This window comes from Triturus cristatus, chromosome 4_1, assembly GCF_964204655.1.
Source record: "Triturus cristatus chromosome 4_1, aTriCri1.1, whole genome shotgun sequence".
Lineage (NCBI taxonomy): Eukaryota > Metazoa > Chordata > Amphibia > Caudata > Salamandridae > Triturus > Triturus cristatus.
This window is the reverse complement of record NC_140585.1, coordinates 639246621-639265342: the sequence shown is the minus strand read 5'-3', so window position 1 is coordinate 639265342 and position 18722 is coordinate 639246621.

Below are 18722 nucleotides of genomic sequence, written 5' to 3'. Positions count from 1 at the left end.
ATTACGCTGTAACCACAGTGAGGGTATACAGGTCTCTGCCCTGATCTACTTGGAGGGTATTTTTATGTTTACTTTTATTTTTCACGTGCACCTTCATTTTAGTTCTGGTCCTGAAGAAGCGCATACGACCGTTATGGCGACAGAAGCGCGAAACATGTCGACCTATGACCTAAGACACCTGGGCAAAGTCTATCACCAGGGGAATATTTTATTAAGCAGTTAGACTCTGCTAAGGGTACATCTGTTCTACATTGGCTGCATGATGATCCCTTTCTTAACCTTTTTACACAATTGCACGCACTGTTTTCACCCTCCACTGAGTACCCACTCACCACACACCCGCATGCAACATCCGGCAGTCCTCAAAAGATCTCCGATAAAGTGACCCTTCGGGGGGCCCGTAGGGGATTGCAGCGCCGGCCCTACGAGGAGCACTGCCCAATGATGAAGCATGACACCTTTCGGGGTGTGTGAGGGCATCAGAGGACAAAGAGTGGTCTTCCATTAGCTGAGTGGGTCCTTCACCTAGGATCTTTTTTCACTCTTCTTTCTCTTTTTTCTTTCTTTTTGGGCCTGGGTGACATTTTGCGCCTGGCCGTAGGAACAGTGGCCTCTTTTGCGTTTAAATATAATTCTCGGGGGACGGCCTGTGCAGAAGGGGATGTGGTATGGTGGGTACTTTCCTGCACATCATTTGGGAATGTGGTGTCATCGTGGAGTTCTGGAGGAGAGTCCATGCAGTTATGGGGGAGGTGACGGGCATTGTGGTACAGCCGGAGGCGCGGTGTTGCCTCCTGAACGTCTGGGGGCCCACTGAACTCGATGAGGCGCAGACCCAATGGGTGACTCTGGGTAACATGGTAGCTAAAAGAGATATCGCGCGACTATGGGGCTCCTCGGGACCCCCTACACTGACCGCGTGGCAGGAGAACATGGATTGGAGCATGTTTAGGGAGAAGACGGTCTACTGCTCTAGAGGTCGCCCCCGGAAGTGGCACGCCATCTGGGGGCGGTGGAACCAATACAGGGGGGGAATATGTCATGCCCCGGACCTGGAACCTCCCGAGGAACAGCTTTCCCCCTGACCTACTTTCCAGCACAGTTTGGTTTTGGTAACTGTTCTGGGCCTCTGCTGTTCCCCTTCTTCCTCTGTACACAGTCTTGTACTTATTAGACGAGTGGGGTCCGGCCTCCCCTGGGGGCCTCCGCCATGGGCTTTCAATGTTCTTGCCTTGCTGGGGTTTGTTGTTAGTTTTTTCTGTGTTTACTTAAAATTGGACCTTTGCATTACTCTTTGAACTGCATTGGGGACACATCACTGTATTTAACTTGCAATGCTGCCGAACCTCCGGGCTGTCGGCTGAATAGCTGTGTCCTGAATTTTGAAATAAAGGTTTTCAAAAAACAAAAAAAAAAAAAAGAGTGAACGCTGCGTCCTCATCTGCTCCATAAATCCTTATTTTCATTCTGTCCCTGTCTAAGCCCTGGACGTGTGCTCTTTATTTTGCACACAACAAACCTGCTGATACAAAAGAGGCCTCGGTGTCCACAACCATGCCTCCCGGCCACCATGACGCTCTTCAGCTCGGCCTGCCTCGTGCCTCTTGCTGGCTGCCTCCTCCGGATCCGCAGGTCGCCTTCCCGGAATCGTGCTGTCTCCATCTCCCGAGGTGGTCCCGACATGAAACAAAAGAACATAGGAATTATCCCCGGTCGTGAGACAGTTTGCCTATTTCTCCTCTTTTTTTTTTTTTGTTTTTAACAAAATAATCTACTAAAGCTATATTACCCATTGCTACGCTATTGGTCCCCCCCCCCCACTGTGCCCCCCGCCATCTACCGTGCTCACCTTGTGCAAATCCAGTGCGATGGCTCTTGGTGCTCAGCGAAGGGAAAAGAGGCCGATCCCTCGCCTCGCGGGACCTTATAAAGCTGCTGCCTCCTTGGGCGGCCCCCAAGGACGTCTTGGGAGCCACCCCTCCGATGTGGCGACAACAACAGAGGACAACTCTCCCCCTTGGCTGCTCCTGCCCATTCCGCGACTAAGGGCGCCACTCTGCTATGCGCCAGGTGCGCCTTCATTTTCAAACAAACATAGTTCGGTTTAGTCCAGACGCGTTTCGACCGTCAAAGCGGTCTCGATCACATGACTACTCTTTACTGAACGTGACAATTTTTTAAAGGTGCAAGATACCCAATTACGTAACAGGAATCCTATAGACATAGAAGATACACTCATTTCGGCCACCACTTTAAAACCTGCAAAACTTTATACAGATAAATGTGATGTAAAATTCTCATAGCTCATCCAGATACATTAACCAAGTTCATATATGGCGTTTAGATCGTAGGCAAATATATGTTTGTTAAACACTTACTTGAAGCATAGTATTGCACATATAACGCTAGCAAATGACTTAACTCAATCATTATATCTTGCCTGCGCTACGACTATTCACATGTAGTATATTTTTTGTCACTATATATCCCTCTATTGGGAACATTCCCCTCCGGGTTTAGTGCAAATAACGTATATTATGTGCAAACAAAGCACGGTATTAATATCTGTGCAAATACAGCAAAATTGTGCAAATACGCAATCTAATGTGCAAATATGCAGATATATTAATCATTGCCCTAAGAATATCATTGATACAAACTTGATTTAAAAGAGTCTGGATAGCTATATGAAAATTCAATGCCACGCTATGTCTCTATTAGGAAATACGCTGGGTATATAAAAAAAAATTTTTTAGATTGAAACTTTTACAAATTTGACCATGCTCAGCTAGAGGACAGCTGCTTTCCAAACTATTTCTACCATTATGTGGGAACCTATACATACAATAATACAATTGAAACCTAAAATACATCCTTATATTCAGACAGTTTCCATATTCAAATATGCGGTAATCAAAAGCTCACATACCCCATAAGTAAATCTCCACAACATGCAAAAATTCAAGACAAGTTAAAATCTATGTAAATAATACAGTGACTTCTAATAGTATACAGGCCTATGTTTCATACTAACTGCGGCTATGAGTGTGTTTATAAAAAGTGATGTAAATCCTCTCCATTATTCAAGCCTCCTGGAATCCGTGTATCCAACTCAACTATGTATTTTGATTCTAACTGTCTCAGGAGTTTTTCCCGGTTGCCCCCTCTTTTTGATTTTGGTACTGAATCGATAATAAAATATTTCAAACAACTGAGATCATTGTTGTGGCAAGCTTTAAAATGTCTTGCTACCGGGTAAGTTGGATCGGAATTTACAATAGCTCTTAGATGTTGTAAAATGTGGGTAAATGCTTGCAGCTTAGTGTTTCCTACATACTTCAGATTGCATGTACATTGTAATACATATACTACATGGTCAGTGCGACAAGTATAATGTCCTTTCAGAGATCTAGGTACCTCACTGAAAGGTGTGGTATATTGGTTGGTGTTAACTCCAAACTTACATGCTCTGCATGAAGAGCATTTAAAAATCCCTTTTGAAGGGTTAAGCCAATCGCCACTGGATGAAATTTCAGGACTGTTGGATACCAGTTCATCCCTCATTGAAAATGCTCTTCTGTATGTAATGGTTGGATTCATGGGCAGCACTGCTTTAAGAGTGGGATTCGTTAATACAATGGGCCACTCCTTACGAATAATACTTTTGATTTTTTTGGCCTGTCTACTATAGGTGGTAATCAGTCTTATTTCATTCTCTGTTTTATCATTAACTTGGATACTGGTTTGAACTGGGATTGCTTGATTTGTTTGGTTATTAGGTACAAGTAAATCATTCCTATTTTTGAGGCTCGCATTTTTAATTGCTATATTTAATTTCTTTTCCTCATATCCTCGCGCCAATAGCCTATTTTTAGCTTCCATCTGATGTTTGTCACGTGCCGCTATGTTGCTGCAAGCTCTATGAATTTGTAAAAATTCTCCATACGGTATACTGTTAATGGTGTGTAACGGATGGAAACTCTCTGCATGCAACACTGTATTGCCAGATGTGCTCTTACGAAATAGACATGTATCTAAAATCCCTTCTTTCAAATTCACAGTTACATATAAGAAGTTCACACTAATAGCGCTCACTTCTACAGTAAACTCTAAATTAAGATCATTATCATTGATGTTATTGACGAAGCTTAATGCCTCCTTCTCAGTTCCTTTCCAAATGACGAAAACATCGTCAATATACCGCCACCATGATATAATGTTTGTAGACCACTGTTCAGCATGGCGGGCCATGAGGACATGCTTCTCCCATCAGCCAACATGCAAACATGCATAGCTGGGAGAAAAACATGCCCCCATAGCCACGCCTCTCAACTGCTGAAAAGTCTCATTGTTATATTGAAACATATTGTTGCATAGACATTTACGGATCATATTTAAAAGCATAACATTGTGATTATAAAATTCAATGCTCCTTTCACCCAGGAAATACTCTACAGCTCTAAGTCCATCCATGTGGGCTATACTAGTGTATAGCGCTGTAATGTCCATAGTCAATAAAATAGCATCAGGGGCAAGACCAGATGGTTGAGTTTGTGTAAAAAATCTGTAGTGTCTCTTATATAACTTGGTAGTGCAACTACTAGGTCTTGTAAAAAATAATCAATGTATTTGGAGGTGTTCTCAAACATACTGTTGATTGCTGACACTATGGGACGACCTGGTATAGGCACAGTTCCCTTATGTACTTTAGGGATAAAATAAATGCTTGGTAGTACTGGATATTCTTTATATAGAAATTTCAATTCTTCATTAGTCAACAGACCCTCTTTGCACCATGCATGTAGCTCATCTTTGTACTGCTTATGTGTTGTAGAAATGAGAGCTTTGGGGATACTACGATAGCAATCAGTATTGTTTAAATGTCGATAGGCTTCCTCCTTATATTCTTTTTTACCCCATAGGACCACATTACCACCTTTGTCCGATTTGTTGATAATAATGTTGTTGTTCTTTTTTAATTTGGACATTAATTTAAAATAATCCATGGATTTCTGTATAGGTATTTTATTCCTTGCTTGGGTCTGCCGTTGTAACTTTTTCAATTCATCCGTAATGCGTTCACTGAATACATCAATTGCATCACGTGGCATGGTTGGCATAAAAGTGGATACTGGTTTAAAAGGGCTTTTACATGGCTTGGAGATGTTAATTCCTTGGTTATCTGCCACTTCTTGTGTTGTAACATCAATTTCTTGACTCATATTAAGCGCACTTAGTGTGTTAATCATATGCATATCCGATACAGACAGTCCCTTGGTAAGTATATTACCCATTGACATTGTCCTTGTATTTGTTTCAGTATTATCCACATTGCTGGCTCCGTCACCCAATTTGGTTTTCATAGTGAAGTATTTTCTAAGTTTAATTTTCCTGATGAATTTGAAAACATCTAGTCTTGTATTCACATCATTGAAGTTACTTTCCGGGCAAAAGGAAAGACCCAGCGAGAGCAATTGTTGTTCTGCCGCATTTAATTCCACATCTGTAAGATTTACAATGGTTTTATCTGTTACTTTCTGTATTTTCTCCATTGTTGTCGCTGTTGATTTCGCCCTTTTGCATTTCCTTCTTTGCCGCCTTCTGGCATTTCGTTTTTGGCGGGTTGTACTAGTTGTTGTCGGGGCCTCAGCGTTTGTTTGCGTTGCATGCAAACATAATCTAATTCTTCTGCCAAAGTTAAAAGCCCTAAGTCCCCCGCTTCATTTCCTGAATTGGGGTTGTCAGAGTCAATTTCACTGGTGGTTGCGCTTGTCATAGCGCTTGTATCCGTAGATATGTTGGAATCACTATCCACCTCAATTGCAAGCTCATTACTGCATATATATATATCAAGCTCCGTGGGGAAGTGTCCAAAGAATGAGCAGCACTCGAGAGCAAGTTGCCTTTCCCCATCAACCTTTATTGGTACGGGCATGCGCGGTCAGAGATAATTGCAAGCACCTGACTCCAACCAACGCGTTTCGTTATTTTACTTCTTCATGGGCTTTTAAAGTCAGGAAGGTGCATGCTGGTCGTTTGAGTTCCGTAGTTCGGCATTATCGTTTGCCCAAATGGGCTGCTTCTTTATTTATTGCACGTAGCCTTTAGGATTCAAAGTCCATTATTAATCCTGGATGGATGCACCCTCAATCCGATGCTTCATAAAGGCTCCACATGAGCCCCTCTGGTCTCGCATGCCCTCAATCCATGCTTGCTCCCCACACTGTGAGCTCTCCATTTCTAGGAGCTCCGTGGCCCCCTTACCAGGGTCAGTGCAAACTCAGTGGCAGAACAGCCGCTAATATGTCAAGCTCAGTGGGGAAGTGTCCAAAGAATGAGCAGCACTCAAGAGCAAATTGCCTTTCACCATCAGCCTTTATTGGTACGGGCATGCGCGGTCAGAGATAATTGCAAGCACCTGACTCCCGCCGACGCGTTTCGTTATTTTACTTCTTCATGGGCTTTTAAGGTCAGGAAGGTGCATGCTGGTCGTTTGAGTTCCGTAGTTCGGCATTATCGTTTGCCCAAATGGGCTGCTTCTTTGTTTATTGCATGTAGCCTTTAGGATTCAAAGTCCATTATCAATCCTGGATGGATGCACCCTCAATCCGACGCTTCATAAAGGCTCCACATGAGCCCCTCCGGTCTTGTATGCCCTCAATCCATGCTTGCTCTCCACTCTGTGAGCTCTCCATTTCTAGAAGCTCCGTGGCCCCCTCACCACGGGTGGTGCAAACTCAACGGCAGGACGGCCGTTAATATGTCAAGCTCCGTGGGGAAGTGTCCAAAAAATGAGCAGCACTCAAGAGCAAGTTGCCTTTCCCCATCTGCCTTTATTGGTACGGGCATACGCGGTCAGAGATAATTGCAAGCACCTGACTCCCGCAGACGCGTTTCTTTATTTTACTTCTTCATGGGCTTTTAAAGTCAGGAAGGTTCATGCTGGTCTTTTGAGTTTCGTAGTTCGGCATTATCGTTTGCCCAAATGGGCTGCTTCTTTATTTATTGCACACAGCCTTTAGGATTCAAAGTCCATTATCAATCATGGATGGATGCACCCTCAATCCGATGCTTCATAAAGGCTCCACATGAGCCCCTACAGTCTTGCATGCCCTCAATCCATGCTTGCTCCTCACTCTGTGAGCTCTCCATTTCTAGGAGCTCCGTGGCCCCCTCACCAGGAGTGGTGCAAACTCAGCGGCAGGACGGCTGCTAATATGTCAAGCTCCGTGGGGAAGTGTCCAAAGAATGAGCAGCACTCGAGAGCAAGTTGCCTTTCCCCATCAGCCTTTATTGGTACGGGCATGCACGGTCAGAGATAATTGCAAACACCTGACTCCTGCCGAACTACGGAACTCAAAAGACCAGCATGCACCTTCCTGACTTTAAAAGCCCATGAAGAAGTAAAATAACGAAACGCGTCGGCGGGAGTCAGGTCAGCAAGCGATAATCTAATATATTTTAAACATTTGTATATTTCTAACTGTAATAAACTTATATTATGGTAATATTTTCTCAAAATCACGTTGGGTGCGGCCACCTTGCGCGCTCAGTGCGCGATTCCCATGTGACCTTAAAGAAAAGCATTTGATTGGTTCATAACATTTCCCATTGTAACAGTTGGAGGACCCCACCCATTTTCGCCATTCTCTCTACAGCATTTGATGAGAGACTCCTCTCTGCTTACAGAGCTTTTTCAAAACCTTTTGCTATGTACACATATCTGACAGTACACACAACATGCAACCATCATCTTCATCAATATTCATGCTCTGTAAAGCAGCCTTCCACCTGTGATAGCCATGCATCTAAAAGCTACATAACAGAACTTTTCCGCACTGCCAGAGGTAACATGGTTGCATACGCTGTCCACAGCACAATGTAATGTGGTACGGCCCAGGGGCAGTATCATGAATAGATAATGAACACATGGACACTGATAGATAGTGGAAGTGGGTACAGGCACGTGCGCTCGACTTCTTTTTATTACCAGGGTCACATATCCAGTGACGTCTGTGCTGGATGAGAGTGTAAACCAGCACTCAGGGAATGGTTGCTGCTAGCATCAACTACAACAGTAATCATTGGATCACACACAGAGATTCAATAATAAAAGGGTCAATAGTTTGTGCTGCAGTAAGGTAGGGACAGTAGATGTAAAATAATACAGAAAAGAATCTATCGTAAAAGAACCATAACTTGTGGTATACTGAGATACAGGCAGTAGATCTGAAATAATACACAAAAAGATTGTATCATAAAGGGTCCAGCAGTTCTAGTGCACTCAGATAGCCACATCAAAAGTATTCAGCATGTGCACAGCCAGCGATGAAGCATGCTGCAAGCGGGCCGTCCTAGCAGCAATGTCTGTTGCCATCAAGACTGCATCATCTGCACTAGCGACTCGAACTCAATTGTGAACACTGCTCTCTACAGTGTAGGCCAGACAGAGCGGTCAGCAAAGACCCACTGCTACGTAAGGTGGACTTGAGCTACTCAGTTTGTCATACGCAAAGCAAGAAAAAGCGTGTGCGGAGCCTGCGATAACACGTATGCATGGTGCGAACAGAGCACACTGCAGCAGTGTCTTTTCCTACAGGACTGCGTCATCTACAATACCGACTCGATCTGAATTGTGAACACTGCTGTCTGCAGTGTAAATTGAAGGCATTAGTCACACAGACATCCATTAAAACTTTTTCTCACTTCCTCTTCCCAAAATACAACAACATAAATTACAGAAAACTCTGCAATAAATAAATCAAAACAATTCGAATTGTGATTTCTACTGTCCACAGTGTAGACTATTCAGTGTTCCTTTGAACTTGCAAGATGAATTTCACCATTGTACTAAACATATAACTCATCTAAAAAACATTCTTCAAGCAAATATACTAAAAGAATATTCTGTATATTTCAAAACGTTGTAGTTAGTTGCCTATGAATTCTGTAACTAAACAATCACAACTCGATCTGAATTGTGAGCCCTGCTGAACGCAGTGTAAGCCAGTGGCCGTGGTCATTAACGCCTCACAGCCACGTGCCGTTGGATTCGGATGCACGGAGTTGGTTGCACCTGGTCGGAGGGGGTACACAGAAATCATCACAGACTTTAACTTCTGACATCCTCAATCATATAATCAAGACCCCGTTTCACTGTTCGGACCTTCTGTACCACGGTGTAGTCCTCCGACTACAGTCAACTAAAGCCCAATAATCATGTGCAGCAGTTCGGAAGCACAGACACTGACTGATGCACCTCAACGGAAACAGTTCTGTGAAAAGCAAGCAGCAGTTAATTTCGGACACCGTCCATTGTGGGATCAAGACACCGTTCCAATGTTAGGACTTAGAGTTGATTGCACCTGTTCGAAGGGAGTACCTTCAGCTCCACTCTCAGATGCAATTCTAACATCGTCCATTGTGGGATCAAGACCCCGTTCCACTGTTGGGACCTAGTGTTGGTTGCATCTGGTGGAAGGGAGTACCTTTATCTCCACTCTCAGATGCAGTTCTAACATAGTCCATTGTGGGATCAAGACCCCGTTTCACTGTTCGGACCTGCTATAGTGTGGTGTACTCCAGCCACTGCAGTCAGTCAAGCCCAATATTCATGTGCAGCAATTACCTATGGAAGCACAGAGTCTGATGCACGTGAACAGAAGGAGTTCTGTGAAGACCCACTAGCAAGTAATATCGTACATCGTCCATTCTGGAATCAATACACCATTCCACTATTGTGACCTAGAGTTGGTTGCACCTGCTCCAAGAGAGTGCCTTCATCTCCACTCTCAGATGCAGTTCTAACATCGTCCATTGTGGGATCAAGACACCGTTCCACTGTTGGTACCTGTTCGACTACTGTGTTAGTAGTATACAGAGCACTCCAAGCTGCTGGGCGTCAAACTGAATGCTGTGTGCCAGCTTTGATCTGAGGAACCTTCCGACCTCGCAGACCTCGCCCCAGGAGCTTCCGCCGGCACTTTGTGGGCCCTCATTCACATAATACGGTAGCGAAAGGCGAACTGTGGGGCATATGTGCATCACAGCGGCCACAACGATTTCTGAGGACCAGCAGGCTGAGAGCATCATTCACGCAGCCACCTTCACTCACGAGGTCAACCTCATGGCGGTGTAAACTGCCCAGACCTGGCAGACACGTTCGCCATTCCGGAAGAGAACCACACCCAGAGAAACGTGCCTTTTAGTCATACCCCTACGCTAGCCTTGCGTACGACGAGCCAGCCCACTACGCTAAAGATTTGGGGGGAAGAAGGGCACGTACGCGCTATGTTTTCAAAATCTTCCTTATTGACTGTACTATTATGGTTCCGTCCACTATCTACTTCACTCAATAGACCATCAGTGTATGTTCACATGTACATGTGTGTGCTCTGCATACTCAAGTCTGTCTGGCACTTCCCCTCAACACTTTGCATTGTATACTTTTATAATCGAGAATCACTTGCCACCTTCGCACATACTTTGCCCCCATCTCTCCCCGCATTCTGCATTGTGTAACAGAGGTGCTATGCCATGTTTGCTTGTTGTATCATTCAATTGCCCCACTTCGGCATACCTGCTACCTCAATTTTTGAATGTGGGACTTTCACAAGTTCCAAGTATGTTGCTGCAATAAGTCAGTCAGTGTGTTTAAGGTGGTGGGCCATTGCTCGCTCCGACCACCTTAAACACACTGACTGACTTATGCCGAAGTGGGGCAATTGAATGATACAACAAACGGAGAAACGAGGTACAGTGAGGATACTGACCCTAACCCTGACGAAATTGCCAAGAAGTTTATAAGGCAATGAAACATGTTGGTTTTAACTTGAGCAGATACACAGCAAGGAATAAAACAATATAGCCAGTGTATCTAGCTCGTTTTTAACACTAAAGCACATTGGGTTTCTAAGGTAGATCCCGGTCTGTCTTTCAAGGGTCACTGAGAGCACTTTTCTCTAATTTTTTGGTTCTTTATTCCTCACTACCCTATTTATTTTTAAGTAGGCAGTTGCTAATGATGAGAACCTGAGGACACAGGCGAGTACCAGCCTGTTACCTCCCTTGGTGTTACTCCTGTGAGGCACTGCCTACATTCTTCCTCACTTTTTCTTCACATTCTGTGATTGCTTTGGGAAAATTCTATGTCCTTCGTTCTCCTCTGATCATTGGTGGGAGATTATGTAGAAGTTGACAGCACATATCATAGTTGGAAATAGGGATTTTTGATCACATGAGGGCAGAAGTGAGACTTGGTTCATCTGCTCTGACAACACGAAGCTGCCTGTTCAATTATATGGTGAACTTTAATAGTTGCATACACAAATAGAGGGAACAGGTCTATTGTTGAGTTACAGTTGATAAGTGGGGGGCGACCTGTTCTCTTTTACCCCCTGACCTCCAATTTTTGAATGCTACAACAAAGCAGTACCAAGGTACCGAAGAAGTTTGATGATAACACTTTGCAATTTTTTGTTGCTGTTTCTTTTCTTAAAGGATACATGTGCTAATCGTATCCTACCTTTATTTTCATTATAGAATTTTGAGTCATTCAAGTGTAATAGGTATTGTTTATGCCACATGGAACTGTAACATGTAATGTGGAATTCACTGATGCAGGAGCTTACGTTTGAATACAGCAGAAGCAGTTGGAATTTGCCTCAACTAAATGCTTTACCTCTTGCACCAGTGGATCCATTTATGGCACTTAAATAAAGACACTCTTTATATAACTTTCAGACTCCATCGCTTTATTACACACAGCCACTTTCTTAGACACACCTGATTTCACCATTTCTCTTCTGTGGCATTGCAACATTCTGCATTATATTCTTCACGATTATTTCTTTATTGCTCCTTCCTATTACACACACCCACTTTCTTAGACACACCTGATTTCACCATTGCTCTTATGTGGCATTGCAACATTCTGCATTATATTCTTCACAAATATTTCTTTATTCCTCCTTCCTAAAATACTGCATTCGAGTCTTCAGAAAGTAGAGATGAGTAGTTTGCTTCCCAATCCCTGTATCGTATAAACACATACTAACACTACTTATACAGATATGCTAAAGCGGCCAGTTTCCTACAATGCCCACACACATCACTTTACAGCAATCAGCACACGGCTTACGCTCACGGTTTCATCCCCGAGTCTTCATACCAGTGCCAGTGAGTAGTTTGCTTCCCACTCCCACTATACTCTAAACGCATACCAACACCTCCTGCACAGCTATCCTACAGCGTCCAGTATGCTACAGCGCCCTGACCACATCAGTTTACACCACTCAGCACTTTCACACCAGTAGGGATAAATACTTCAGCACACCAGTTTACAGCACTCAGCTCACGGTTTAGGTGCACGCTTTCATCCCCTAGTGTACCGGCACCTCACCTCAGCACCCTCTCACACTTGGCAAAACAGCACTTTCACACCGGTAGGACTAAATACTTCGCTTCACACTCCCCGTATAGCACACCTTAAACACCCCACAGTGCTCCTACCCTCCCCTTTCCTACTTTTTTCGCCCTTTTTCCCCCTTACTCGTTTCAACGGAATCACAAAATGGCGGCCAACACTTCCTAGTTGCACCCGCTCGCACTGCTCACAGCCAATAAGCAGCAAGCTTGTGCTCGTAACGCCTCAGCCACTCAGATGGCAGAATTCCCAAATATCGATATCTGTAAATTTCGATATTTCTCCAAACCTACTGAACGGATTTACACCAAATAACCAAAACCGTGTTTCCTAGACCAAGACCCTTCTTCCTGCCAAACTTGGGGCAATTCCGTTCACCTGTTTGACTTGTAGCCTTGTCTAAAGTTTCCTATGGAAATTAACATGGAGAAAACACGTTTTGGGACCCCCCTTTTTTCTCACCCCCCCTTGACGAATCACCCCCAAACTTCCCACATAGGAGCTGATATGAACAAAGAATTTGTTTGGAAACTTTCATGAAGATTCATCAAACGACGCCAAAGTTATAAGCAAAACAAAAAAAGCTCTTCCTATGAAAACTTGGTCCTAACTATAACTATTATATATATATATATATAATAAAATAACTATGGGTTGACCTTTGATGATGAGAGAGATGAAGTATTTTCACTATCTCTCTATCAGTCAGATGAATACTGCAATACAAAAGTAGGTTATCCATCTGAGCTTTTAGTGTTAATTTCCACCAGCATTCTCAACAGAAATAAATACCTACCAAATAAACAAAGAAGCCTAGCCTCATAGGGATTGAACCAAACCAGGACTCAAAGGACCCCTGTTAAGAATATAGAAAAGAAAGGAATAGATTAAGCACTCTATCATTCAATAGCCCTTCTTATTTTCCCAAAAAGTGAAATCAATCATCAGCGGTTATTACTTCCTCGTTACTGTAACATTCTCTCTCCTGAGAGATTCCTGGTCTCTCTCTCTCTTTAGAAGGCTGCAACTGATGTAAAAATAATACTGTGATCAAGTAACATTAGTCCCAGCGATTGAAATCAACAACTTCCATTGAGAATCTAGCATTCTTAATCACACCAATTTCAAATGTGGCAAACCCCTCATCGTATCATTTGCAGCTAATTAAGCTATTGGCACCTAGCAATTTAGACTAAACAGTTCATGGCACTTCAATATGCCATTCCAACAGCCGCTTTGATGAGCGGCAGACATGGAGCAATCCTTCGCTCGGGTGCGGTCTAAAAAATTTAGCAAGTAACTGAAAGAAACTTAAGTGGTGCAAAGAACCCTCACCACTGGCAAATATCCCAGGAAGCTCTGAAAAGATGGCAGTCCAACTCCGAAGTCCATGCATAAATAATCTGCCTCACGCTGAACTCAGAAGCAGCTTTTATCATTACCGGTTAAGGAACGCGCTCATGGGAATAGTTGTCCTGCATATCTGATCCCTGTTAATTACCGAGTGTTTATTCAGATAACCCACATAGCACCTCCTCCCACCAGGTAGTCAACTTGGAGTATAGTTCCTGTATTTCTGTAAATCTAAGAAAAGGAGATAATATTGGAAGCGAAGAACACTTTTTCCTTTGCCTCGATGAGGAATGTGTAACAGGTGGGTGGCCTGCAGTTTCAGTAGGGGCCTGGTTATTTTTTTGCATGTAATTTGTCTTCTTTTGTAAAATGAAAATGTAGCACAGTTCAGTACATTTTGTCTGTGCTGTTTTAATGAATTTGCAATATTCATTTAATTCACTATGTAGCCTACTCTACCAAAGGGCCTTCCGGCCAGCAGGCCCACTACTAGTCATGGGTGCATGAAACAATTTCTGTGGTGTCTGTTGAATTTAAACATCATTTAGGACATGATGGCATTGGATTAAATTACAAAATGTGTTTTTTGGGGGTATTTCATTTTTTTCTTTTGCAAACAGTATATAGGTGGGGCGATATATTTGATGCCTTTGGAGGATGTGTGTTGTTGTAAAATTTCATAGCCCAGTTAATTTTGGTTTTTGACATTGCTGAAATAATGCAGTTTTGTCCTGTGTTACGATGCCTCCTTTGTTTAGTAGGTGTGAGTGTGTTTGTCATAGGCCACTATTTGTCTTTGTTCCCCATGCCATGTGGCCAGTGGCCATATTGTATAGTCAGTGTTTATAGGCCTGCATGTGTTATTTTTAGCGGCCATGCCTCCTTGCTGTTTGTTGTTGTTTGACCATGTGGCTGGTGGCCGTTTTGTTAGCCAGCCAGTGTGCTTTTTGTCATAGGCCGGCTTGTGTTCTTTGTTTTCCGTGCATCCTTGCTAGTTGTTTGACCATGTGGCCATTTCGTGCAACCATCCTTTTTTTTCACTTTTCAAAGCCATTTTGTAAGTAGAGGTCTGAGCCTTTTTGTTTGTGCTCCCTTTTTTTGCACTTTTCCCTGATATCAGGCTTGATGCCTATTGCTGCTCAATGCTCATAGTAAATGTACTGTATGAACAGTGCTTTATATTATTATATAGTTGTTTGGGGGATTTTTCACCTGCACCACTCCCAAATCCTAATAGGTTTCTCATGGTAGTCCCCTAGTGCTTCAGCAATTACATTTTTTTGGTATTAAATTTTTGGATAATTTTTTCGCATACATGTTTTTATTTTATTTTAATTGTTTTCATATTTATTAAAAAAAATTACATTTAAAAATACACTTTACATCCATTAGCCCCCTTCTGTCTTAGGCGCACAGCCGCACAGCCGCACAACAGCATTCATTTTCAAAGGATAATTCCATTGTCACCTGCACCTCCCTGAATGCCACATGCCCACTTGATGCACAGAAGAACACAGTTACATCTGTATGTTGTTGCTCTTTTTTATTCTTGCTGATTGTAAATGAAACTTTATGTTGGTGTGGTTTTACTTTTGAACGGATAGACTTTATTTTTATTAATTATTTATATCTTAAGTAACCACACTAAAATATATTGTTTATACTAGTAATTCAAACTGCAACAATACCACTTTTCACTAATGTTTCTCTTGCTTGTTTACTAAACTGGGGTGGCATGGTGAGGAAAAGAATGATGGATTTAACCCAGATCTCTTGACTAGGGGTGAATGTTTTGATTTGTTGTGCATGCCGTCCATCAATTGTGTGTCATTTGCTTTCTCACCCTAAGTGCGCCGGTTATGCCCAGACGTAGGTCCCTGGCTCACTGTGCCATTGGATTCAAGCTATCCTGGCATATGAGGGGTGAAACCCCGAAACCGGTACTAGGATGCTTGTTTCTGGTCCAGGAAGGACCTGGCTTGGCAATTCGGGCTCTACTGTTTCCATGAGGCACAGGGTCAAGACTGATTTGCATATGGCCAGGTCTAAACTGGGGTGGCATGGTGTGCAAAAGATTGATGGATTTAACCCAAATCTCTTGACTAGGGGTGAACCACAGTGTAGTCCTCCGACTACAGTCAACTAAAGCCCAATAATCATGTGCAGCAGTTCGGAAGCACAGACACTGACTGATGCACCTCAACGGAAACAGTTCTGTGAAAAGCAAGCAGCAGTTAATTTCGGACACCGTCCATTGTGGGATCAAGACACCGTTCCAATGTTAGGACTTAGAGTTGATTGCACCTGTTCGAAGGGAGTACCTTCAGCTCCACTCTCAGATGCAATTCTAACATCGTCCATTGTGGGATCAAGACCCCGTTCCACTGTTGGGACCTAGTGTTGGTTGCATCTGGTGGAAGGGAGTACCTTTATCTCCACTCTCAGATGCAGTTCTAACATAGTCCATTGTGGGATCAAGACCCCGTTTCACTGTTCGGACCTGCTATAGTGTGGTGTACTCCAGCCACTGCAGTCAGTCAAGCCCAATATTCATGTGCAGCAATTACCTATGGAAGCACAGAGTCTGATGCACGTGAACAGAAGGAGTTCTGTGAAGACCCACTAGCAAGTAATATCGTACATCGTCCATTCTGGAATCAATACACCATTCCACTATTGTGACCTAGAGTTGGTTGCACCTGCTCCAAGAGAGTGCCTTCATCTCCACTCTCAGATGCAGTTCTAACATCGTCCATTGTGGGATCAAGACACCGTTCCACTGTTGGTACCTGTTCGACTACTGTGTTAGTAGTATACAGAGCACTCCAAGCTGCTGGGCGTCAAACTGAATGCTGTGTGCCAGCTTTGATCTGAGGAACCTTCCGACCTCGCAGACCTCGCCCCAGGAGCTTCCGCCGGCACTTTGTGGGCCCTCATTCACATAATACGGTAGCGAAAGGCGAACTGTGGGGCATATGTGCATCACAGCGGCCACAACGATTTCTGAGGACCAGCAGGCTGAGAGCATCATTCACGCAGCCACCTTCACTCACGAGGTCAACCTCATGGCGGTGTAAACTGCCCAGACCTGGCAGACACGTTCGCCATTCCGGAAGAGAACCACACCCAGAGAAACGTGCCTTTTAGTCATACCCCTACGCTAGCCTTGCGTACGACGAGCCAGCCCACTACGCTAAAGATTTGGGGGGAAGAAGGGCACGTACGCGCTATGTTTTCAAAATCTTCCTTATTGACTGTACTATTATGGTTCCGTCCACTATCTACTTCACTCAATAGACCATCAGTGTATGTTCACATGTACATGTGTGTGCTCTGCATACTCAAGTCTGTCTGGCACTTCCCCTCAACACTTTGCATTGTATACTTTTATAATCGAGAATCACTTGCCACCTTCGCACATACTTTGCCCCCATCTCTCCCCGCATTCTGCATTGTGTAACAGAGGTGCTATGCCATGTTTGCTTGTTGTATCATTCAATTGCCCCACTTCGGCATACCTGCTACCTCAATTTTTGAATGTGGGACTTTCACAAGTTCCAAGTATGTTGCTGCAATAAGTCAGTCAGTGTGTTTAAGGTGGTGGGCCATTGCTCGCTCCGACCACCTTAAACACACTGACTGACTTATGCCGAAGTGGGGCAATTGAATGATACAACAAACGGAGAAACGAGGTACAGTGAGGATACTGACCCTAACCCTGACGAAATTGCCAAGAAGTTTATAAGGCAATGAAACATGTTGGTTTTAACTTGAGCAGATACACAGCAAGGAATAAAACAATATAGCCAGTGTATCTAGCTCGTTTTTAACACTAAAGCACATTGGGTTTCTAAGGTAGATCCCGGTCTGTCTTTCAAGGGTCACTGAGAGCACTTTTCTCTAATTTTTTGGTTCTTTATTCCTCACTACCCTATTTATTTTTAAGTAGGCAGTTGCTAATGATGAGAACCTGAGGACACAGGCGAGTACCAGCCTGTTACCTCCCTTGGTGTTACTCCTGTGAGGCACTGCCTACATTCTTCCTCACTTTTTCTTCACATTCTGTGATTGCTTTGGGAAAATTCTATGTCCTTCGTTCTCCTCTGATCATTGGTGGGAGATTATGTAGAAGTTGACAGCACATATCATAGTTGGAAATAGGGATTTTTGATCACATGAGGGCAGAAGTGAGACTTGGTTCATCTGCTCTGACAACACGAAGCTGCCTGTTCAATTATATGGTGAACTTTAATAGTTGCATACACAAATAGAGGGAACAGGTCTATTGTTGAGTTACAGTTGATAAGTGGGGGGCGACCTGTTCTCTTTTACCCCCTGACCTCCAATTTTTGAATGCTACAACAAAGCAGTACCAAGGTACCGAAGAAGTTTGATGATAACACTTTGCAATTTTTTGTTGCTGTTTCTTTTCTTAAAGGATACATGTGCTAATCGTATCCTACCTTTATTTTCATTATAGAATTTTGAGTCATTCAAGTGTAATAGGTATTGTTTATGCCACATGGAACTGTAACATGTAATGTGGAATTCACTGATGCAGGAGCTTACGTTTGAATACAGCAGAAGCAGTTGGAATTTGCCTCAACTAAATGCTTTACCTCTTGCACCAGTGGATCCATTTATGGCACTTAAATAAAGACACTCTTTATATAACTTTCAGACTCCATCGCTTTATTACACACAGCCACTTTCTTAGACACACCTGATTTCACCATTTCTCTTCTGTGGCATTGCAACATTCTGCATTATATTCTTCACGATTATTTCTTTATTGCTCCTTCCTATTACACACACCCACTTTCTTAGACACACCTGATTTCACCATTGCTCTTATGTGGCATTGCAACATTCTGCATTATATTCTTCACAAATATTTCTTTATTCCTCCTTCCTAAAATACTGCATTCGAGTCTTCAGAAAGTAG